Source organism: Pinus tabuliformis, chromosome 2_2 (assembly GCF_031772625.1).
Source record: "Pinus tabuliformis cultivar Carrire ecotype Pingquan chromosome 2_2, CPIR1, whole genome shotgun sequence".
Lineage (NCBI taxonomy): Eukaryota > Viridiplantae > Streptophyta > Pinopsida > Pinales > Pinaceae > Pinus > Pinus tabuliformis.
The window spans coordinates 237,423,251-237,433,266 of record NC_142300.1 but is presented as its reverse complement, the minus strand read 5'-3'; positions in this window follow the sequence as shown (position 1 = coordinate 237,433,266).

Genomic DNA, 10,016 nt, shown 5'->3' with positions numbered 1-10,016 from the left:
ACAACTGGAGAAGCCGAGAGGAGACCAAGTGGAGGCATCCACTCATTATTCAGAGACCTCCATAGGGGGGAATTTAGAGCCAAGTGGGTAGAGGGATCACATGTAGCCATTCTTCCAGGTGGGAGGTGGGGCGATGTGACGTGATAGTCCCAAGAAGGTTGAAATAGGGGCATGATCGTTGAGGTACCCAACCTCTTTGATTCAAATTTGCTACAAGAGCCCTGATAAGGAGTAGCAGGACTGACTGATTGGGTGGAGACGGATGCGGATGGAGTGGCAAAGAGAGCTACAGTGCAGGAGTCCTAGGACTGTGTAGAGCTAGCAGGTTGCAGCAATGCGAGAGGCACAAGAGTGTTGCACCAGTGCAGGATGACATAGAGAGGTGTACAACGGTGTGAGATGCATGGAGTGTTGCAGCAGCTCAGAGGTCAGAGAAGGAGCACTTGTCAGTAGCAGGTAGAGCTTCAGCATCAGAGTATATTTCTAGCCCAACAAAGAGGTCAGTGGGGAGTTTTTTCTATTTCTAGAGTTGCTGGAGCAACCAAACTTGGTAGAAGTTTTGCATGCAGAATATTCCAAAGGTACAGGATCGAGTTCGAGTTGAAGCCTTTCTTGTTGATAGGGAGTGTTGAAAAATGGCAATAAGAAATGCTAAAAATAGAAGTGCTAAAAATAGCACTGCTATAAATAGAAAATTGGGTACCGGTGCTGGATTGGGCAACGAGGAATGAAAAATGGAAGTGCTAAAAATAGAATTCTATTTTTAACAGTTTGGGATGGATTCCTACTTTATTCAGTACCTGGACTAAAAATAGGAAGTAAAATTTGAATTTGAACTTAACAGCTATTTCAAAATAAATAAATTAATTCACCGTGAGTTAATTAGTTTTGAAAAATCAAACATGAAGTCTATGTCAGGACATGCAACAATTTATCTATTAATTGAGGAATTTAGTTAAAGAGATAAGGATGAGTTCTAATTTGAGTAGTAATTAGTTCGCTCAGTTAACTGAGTCAAGTCCAGTTATATTTGATTTAAACAGTTTGTTTAAATTAATTAAGTTCAATTAGTTAATGCATGCTTGCATATAACTACTTCACTTCAGATAACTGAAGATTCTCTCATGAATAACTCATGCATATCAGTTCAGACAGAGACCCAGTTGAGATAAAAGAAGGGATAGTGTACTATCAGTTGGATGAATATTTTTCCAATAAAGGAAGCTCATCCATGATGAGAATTTATCTCCTTCAGGACTGCGTAGTTGGATCAGAGGTTAGTGAGTGTCTGAAGAGTCAAATTCACACAAGTGGCTACACTGGACCCCAATCAGAATTGCACAAAGAAATAGGAGGCTTGGAGGGTAGACCAGAGGTTAGATAGAGGCCTTTGACTGTCTATGAGCAACAAAAGTATTGCAGAGAGAGCAGGATAGCTTTTGAGCTAATTCTTTTTGTAATACAGACTATATTTCCACTTGTATGATAATATAGAGATGGGGTTTTAGGCTGGTGCTTTCCCCTTGATATTTCTTCTATGTTATGTGTGATTGATTCCTTCTTATCAGTTATATGTGTTCAATTTATGTTGCTCATGTTCGATTAAGCTTCCCCTAAATTGGTTGTAGAAGTAGATCAAGTATTTTTCTTTAGTATATTGCATTATCAGGTGATCTATAGGTGGGAATTTCTACACATTTTCTAACATCCATGTTGAAATTGTGGATGATTAAATCATTGAATACCCTTTTGATTTTACCTGGGATGGATTAACTTTAAATCCAAAGCAAGGAAACAAATGTTTATACAACGCTTTTAGGAATCAAGAGAAACTAGGCACATTTGATGTGGAAACAAATGGTTCAAATGTAGTGGAAAGACACTAATCTTCGAAAACATTGAAGAGAATGTGGAGGTACCTATGCATAAAAAGCCAAGAGTTGAAAATGTGTCTTTGTCAGTGGAGCAAGCCATAATTGTTGATCCTATTTTATTGGTATCTTGGGAAAAAAAGTGAAAATTTTAATGGAAGAGTTTTTCAATGAGAAAATTACTCTCAAAGTATATTCAGAAAAAGGAGAATCTAAAATAAACATCCATTATGAAATTTGTGGCATTGATTATGGAATAGGTGATGTATCCTTGGTAGCGCAAACAATTCACAACTTCAAAAACAATCACATGAAAACAGGGGCCTATCAACAACGCTTTTCAATGTCAAGTGGTAGTGAAATTCCTTCAAGTAACAAAGCACAATAAAAAATGGTGGTTGGAGATCGATTTCATATTGATCAAGAAATCAGACTTCTAGATTATTTCAACAAGACACAAGAGCCTAAATTTTTCAAGGTAGTGGAAGAAACACTTTCAAACTATAAGGACATGAAGAAAATGAGAGTGGAATGTACACGATGCAATAAATGGTTTTTTTTAGTTCCAGCAAGTGGTAATATTGTGAGTTCTCTCTATGAACACATGAAATCAAAGAAGAACACTAATACTTCTACAAATGAGGCTTCATATGATGAGATTGGGTTGACAAGTGGCAGGATTGGGAGACTTAATAAGCCTACCAATGATAATTCCCAACAAAGTTTGACTAGGCTCTTAGTCCCATCAACACCATTAGTATTACATAGGGGTTCTACAAGTGAAAATCCTTCTATTTAAGGTGTGTTAATTAACAATTTAGACTAAACTTGAATATGAATTTGTATATTATTTTATTTATCTTACATCAAATTTATTTGTTTTTATTGTGTTTTCATATTATTATAACTCAATTATCTATGTTGTTATTATAATGTTGGGGGTATTGGTATCCTAATATTGGTAGAAATTTGGAGATATTGGAAACAAAGTTCTTAATGGATGATCAAAGGGGTGGAAAAATATGGGCCAGAGAGAAGCATACCAAGATAATGCTATGTTATGAGGGTATTGATGTCGTATTGATGGTACATACAGCATATTCATTAAGAGAGGGATTTTGAAATAGGGATCCCATTTGATTCATTAACATGTAGATTTTGTAAGTTGGTTCCATAATGTGATGACTTCAGGATTTGATTATATCGTGAATCAAGGTGCACCAATAAAACAAGTGAATGAGATACAGGAAAAGGTAGAATACTGGACTATTTGACTCAAAATGGACTAAAGAATGTTGCAAGGGTTACAAATGCTAATCATAGATTAACAATGCAAGCTCTTTAGTGGGAGAGGACAAATATTGCTACACTCTCTATTAGAATGAGGTCCCTAAAGGAAAAAAATTTTGAATCGACAGAAAGGAAGGATGTATTTAGGTTTTTCAAGGATATCTATGAGGCACATAAGCAAGGGAAATTACAAGGTAAAGATGTAGTTTGGGAAATTTTCAACGATATATTTCATAACTTGATGCATGCAAAAGTAGGGAGAAGGTATAGTACATCCACAAAATCCCTTTATGAGATGATCAAGTTATGGTCAGGTCTTATATTACACAGCCTTATTAGCTTGAATCTGGATGGTCCTTCAATATATACAACTTTAAGACAAGTTAGAAATTCATTGGCATATATCCCAGGGGAGCATGAGCACATTCTTGAGGTAGTCAGAAAATTTTATGCTTCTTATAAAGCCAAACATGGTATAGATGGCCTAATTCCTATATGCCTTACTGAAGACGAAACATTTGTGAAAAAATAAATTAGGTGGGTAAAAAAAATCAATACATTGGTGGGTTTTTGTGGTATGAAAGAAGAAAATCAATGCTAATAACATTTCTTTGTGAGAGTTGGTGAGGGAGCTATAGGCTATGAGATTGTAATGAGTTATTTTAACAAACATTTTATTGGCCATTATACATGTGTTATTATTGAAAGCCCATTACATGAAAAGATTCATCGTTTGGTTGTGGTTGTTCATCCAACATGAAATAGTTTAAATGCAAATGATTTTTATCAACAATGGGAAAAGGTAGAACCTATGTGGAAGAAACACCTGGAAAATAATTTGGGAGCTATTGCTGGTCATTCCTAGAATGGGGAAACCAGAAGAAGATAACTTATGTTGAAGGATTATTCTTCAACGTCAGGTCTTCGATATTAACTTCCTTGGGAAGGGTGGAGGCTATTTGGGTTGTACAATGGTTCCAATGTAATAGGATTGCATGAACAAGATTACATCCACAACGGAAAAAATCTAGTGAATCCTTTGTTTAGCACAAAAAGAATTGGTTTTAGGAAATGAGTACATATGTTTTGGTCATGTCATAATGGTTTATAACACTTTTAAAGTGGATGATAACAAACTTAAGTGTGAAGATATAGAGAGGATGGATCAACAAAATTGGGGTTCTGCACAATGTATTCCTTCAAGGCATGTCCAGAGGTGTTTAAAAGAGTTGAGAAGTACACCTATCAAATCAAAGGGAAAGAGACAGAGGCAAACTCCTATTTACTTTAGTACAAGGAAGTACACTCGGATTAAACAAGGGAGACTTGAAACCCCTACCAAGATTCCAATTATCATAGAGGACTCACCAAAACAACAAGAGAAAGTAGTCCCTCTAGAGAATAAGGAAGAAGAAGAAACATCAAAACAAGCTTCTCCTAGGTCACCTATCACCTATATTAGGATACCTGTCACTAGGTCGGCCTCAAAAAAACAATTTAAACAACCTTTGACCCCTTCAAAAAATGGAAAAGGCTTCCTACAGGAAACATAGTCAGAACTACAGGAAGAAAAAATGTTCCTCCAGAAAACTCTATCAAAGTTGCAAGAAACATAGAAAAAGGATCAGGAAAGGCTCCAAGGGAAAACACAATGAAAAGAGGAAGAAAATACTCAAGAAAAAATAGAGGAAGAGTCCCAAGATCTCAAGGAGTCTAGTGCACAGCCAAACCTTAGGTCCTACTACATATTCGTTGAAGGAGGTAGGGTGATACCACAAAAATTTTCCATTCCTCTATTCTTTGAACTTGAAAAAGAAAGAGCAAGAACACATCGGTGGATGAAAATTGCTAAATCAAAAGGGGTGGAGGATGTAGGCCACATGGAAGAGAAGATTCAAGAAATGGGCAGAGAATTCAGTAGCATAAGAGACAGGGAAACAATGATGAAATCTTAATTAGAAGCTGAGAAAACATGGCTTAGAAAGTAGCTATAGGAAAAGGAAGGCCAATTGGAAACTATGGCAAGTTTATCCATGGAGGAAATTCAGTGTAGGATGCCAAAAAAATCATATGCCTTATACCTCAAATAACAATGGTTGTAGTTTCAGATTAAAAGCCTAGCACAAAGACGAACTATGCCTTTCCAAGACTACAGGAAATCCATTGATCTCTGTGACCAAAGCACCCTGGAGGATAGAGCAAAGATATCTAAATTCTACCTACACAATTTAGCTCTGGCGGATTGAAATGTGTGGGACCCCAATCCAAAGCTAGGAGACTTGCAACTAATGCCCTTGGAATCTTGGATGAATCATGAAGAATCTAGAGCTACGGAAATGAAAAGGGTAGTAGAAAGTGAAGAAGTAGAACCCCTTTTCATCAAAGCAGAACAACCTAACTCAATGGTTGTCATTAGCACTCAAAACCTCATTACAAATGATCCCAATCTTGCACCATGATACCTTACTGTAAAACAAAAAGTAGTCACTCATTTTGAAGACATGCTAAGATTGCTAGGAGATGAGAGCTAGCAAGCCTGCTAAAGGAGATGGAACACCCTACCCTACAACCTAAATTTAAAAGACTATCATTCTCCTGATAGACTGGGGGATGCAATAGAAAGAGTCCCAAATTATAAGTAAACATTACAGAGACTCAAAGTCAACTGGATTGGATTGAAACACAACCTACCATTTCTTTTAGGTATGTTAGAGGGGAGAAAAGAAGAAAAGGAATAAAAGAAATGGGAAGAGATAGAGAGGAATGCATGGTTTTATCCACAAGAGGAGGAGACTACAACAAAAGACAGGAATGTCAAGGAGGCCACCAAAGTAATGAAAGACATGGACATAGATTGAGTTTCTCAGAGGATGAGAAACATTTTTAGAGAAAATTTTTGGAGAAAATCTTTTCTGATTAAAGTGTAGGAACTCGAATGAAGACAAGAAAGAGGGAGTCTAGGAGATAGGATCTCCCTCCTTAACTCCTCACTCACTCAAAGATTCCTCAATCAAATCTCATCAGCTCGAAGTTGCGAGCAGTCGATTCATGAAGTTCATTAGCACCCAAGCCAGTAACAGTTGAAGACTAGTTGATCTTGAGATTTTGAGCCATGCCTCCCTAAATTTAAGGAATTTGTTGGGAACTTCAATTGTATAAATCAAGAGGCCTAGACCTTCATTAGGATTCAAATTTATTTGTTAAATATAGCTAAGCAGTTTTCGAGTCGAAGGATTGTAACCAAGCACTCTTGTGTATTTATGATATTTTAATGAAAACGAGCAACATTCCCTTGATCCGGCATTGATTTCACTCAAAGGGATGAAGCTCTTGTGTTAGGGCCCAACCCTAGCAGCATAGGTTCCTCTTGTTGTATATGTATGCTTAGGTTATACTCATAGTTAGTTTCTAAAATGATTTTTGTGGTTTTAATTTGAAAGTATTGGTAGGCTTAATTAGTTTGCTTCCATTTGTGGACAGTTCTAACAGTAGCATTGTAGTGATAAGAAGATATTCCAAAAATTTGAAAACAAGTGGTTTTCACCTCATTTCTACCTTTCAAGGATCATGGCTGGAGGAACACTTCCTATCCATCCCAAAAAGATAGAATTCTTGATTTTTGCATAATCTAGGGTTTTCCTGCTAATTAGGTTATTATCTTTTAGTTTCATAGGATAAGTTGCAATTGGTATTTTGGATCTCTTAGGTTTTGCACTAATTTCATATCACTTTTATATTGGTTTCAAGAACTTTCATGTATGAACTTAGCAAATAAATGGTGATAATTCTGTTTTCTTCTATTTTGAATAAACCCTTCTTGTTTTAGATGAATTTATGTGTAAATGCAAACAATGATGTGCGTTGTTGCGGGAGTTGCTAAATTGTAGGGAGACCTCATCTCATCAACCTCATCCAAGCCATATCCACCCATGATTGCCAAAAGTCACTAAGGTCTCAATTCGAATTCTTGATTTATGAGGAAAAATTTCCATTTCCATTGATAAAATCCAACCATCTTAAATATTTGGTTTCAGTTCTAATTAAATGCCTACTACTTTCATGCCTTATTTTATCCTTATTCACCTTTTCCAAGCTCCATCCCACCTTCTATACCACTCCCTAATCTTTTGGCCTATTCATGTAGTAAAACAGGGGATCCTATAGGTGAACTAGTACGTCCTGTAGGAAAACCTGTAGCAGCCTGTTTTGAGCTCAAATTGAGAAAAATCATCACTAAAGCCAGGATTAGGCTTCTATTTGACCTCCAAGCCATCAGAACCATTGTAAATTTCCACTCTCCAAGTCCGTAATAAGACTTCTTCTAGTGAATAGAAGGCCGGTTTGAGAAACCTTAGAGGTCTATCGCCCCATCTTACTAGTGACAAAGAGTAGACCAATTACATCTATTTGTGTATACAACATTGTCACCTCCAAGTTTGTATGAACCCCAAGTTGATGAAGTAAAGTTGGTAGCCCCAGGAGTTGCAGTATCCTTACTACAATACTGGTTCTCATCAAGGGGAACAACTCAATTGGTTTAGTTATTTTCTCAATGCACCATTCAAAGCTCGTGAGGTCATCTACATGAGGGAAACTTACTTTATATTTGGATACCTGGTCATTCCTCTCTCCATTATGAAATGGTGCCCTCCTAAAGATTGAGCTCTTGCTCAAGTAGTTGATGATGAGTCGTTAGCATATTCCTATGTTCCTTGGCGAGCCGTTGAAGATCTAGAAAATATAGATTTCAATGAACATACCTTCTTGTAGGGGTACAAAAATATGGTTGATGTCACTTATCATGTTTCTATAGTGCCTCTTACATTACTTGACTGATACTCTTAGAAAATGTGGTTTGGTCTTAGCCACAACAATATTTATGTTCTACCCCTTATTGTCAATCCAAAAACTTTCTCCATGTGCAAGCTGCCCTATTATTTGAAATAGATTTCCTTCCACTCTGAGGTTCTTTCATGGCCAAGAATCATCGCTATGAAAAAATATGGGGAACTTGTGTATTTTTTTTATGGGATGTGACCAAAGGACTCTATTGATGACAATCCATCCTTATCCAGAAAGCACTTCATTAACACTAAGGAAGACCTCCAACCATTAATGAAGAAGGTACAAGAGTGTATCCCATATGCGCACATGACTTGGTTAAAGGAAGGCTCTATAGTTCACAAACCCACTATTCTTCATGGTGTTTCCCCTATATTTGTTGTGCCACTAACTATTGCTTACACTCTTCCTTTGTTTTCCAACCACACAACACTTTCCCCTTGGACGTCTCGTAAAAATCCCAAACCCTCCTCTTCCAACCCAATTGATCTTATAGATGAAGGTGTTGTTTCTACCACATAGCCTATCATCCCCATTATATAATAACAACCCCCTTCATCTCATCCTTCCCCCAATTTGATTCCAAAGAGCTCTAAAGAAACCATATTTCATCACCTTGATGCTGATATTGTTCTTGATAAAATTGTCGTTGTAATAGCCTTGGTGAAAAATCCATGTAATAAAAGTTAATAAACGTAAAATAATAACCATCATTGATGGGATACTTATTCCAAGCTGAATGTTCGGGAAATTCCTAGCAATGGGGATCATTTGTGATAAATTAATGGCTATGGAAATTGGAAAAGGTAATGGCAAAGGCTGTGGAAAGGAAAAGTAGCGTTTTGACACATTTATTTATGAAAATAATGGAAATTAGGTGAAAAGGGAGGTGATAGGTCACAGGTTTCATGTGAGGATGAAATTGAAGGAAAATAATGGAAAATGAAGAAAATAGAGGCCTCATTAATATAAAGGCTTCTGAGGATCTATTCAAAGACTTTTGTCATTTTAGTTTTGGAACTCTCTCTCTATTCTCTCTGTTGGGCATGGAATCCCCCCACGACATGTTTTGGGGCTCAAAGCCCAAATTTTGAGTTGATATTGTTGTAAAGCTCAGCGAATTGCGGGTGCGAAATGTATGTTAGAGTCATAGGGTTGTCCACCCTAGTTTTGAATATAAGGTCGGCCTACCCATGGTCCGCGGACCATGGGATTGTATAACTAGAGTGAGGCTCTAAGTTGTAAAGAGATCCGATCGAATAGAGGATGAGCATGAAAGGTCTTAGAGATTAAGTCGAAGTATGAAGTGTGACTTGAATCGTAGAGTAGGAAAAGGCTCTGCAGCTGAGTGCGCAGTGACCTAGTAGAGTCCACAGCTGAGTGTGCGGACCCCTGCAGTTGAGTGCGCAAGGTGGAGTTAAGTCTGTAATTGGAGAAGAGATTAATAAAGAAAGGGAAAACCAAAGTGCCGAAGGAACTGGATGAAATGAAGAGTTCAATCCAAACCCCACTCCTCCCATATGGCATTGTGTTTGAGGGCACGCACCCAGGCCATGTGCCAACCATGAAATTTGAAGACTAGAACCTCGTTGACTGTGAGAAGTTCCCACACCTAGAGACTGGGAACCTAATGTAGCAGAACACTGAGGGGGTGGTGATAATATTAGAGCTGCAGAAGTGTTTGTGTGGTGTGGAAAATGCTAGGTTGCTGCACTTATTATGGATACCACATTTCGACTGCACTCCCATCACCATTTTTGTCATCAAGCTACTCCTCTGCCTAGTGCATGATGGGTATCTATGGTTGGGGGAGCCTATTCCCATCATGGCAAACCTCATTCATCACATTTCTCAGCTCCCCTATAAAGGAAAGGACCCTGCGACCATAGCCAAAGGAAAGGGTAGCGATTTGGCTCTCGCAGAAGTCATGAAGGAAAAATACAAGCTGGAGAAGAAGAAGAGGGGCTACGCCATCTCCAGCATCAAGGAAAAAGGGGTATGCATAGCAACCCA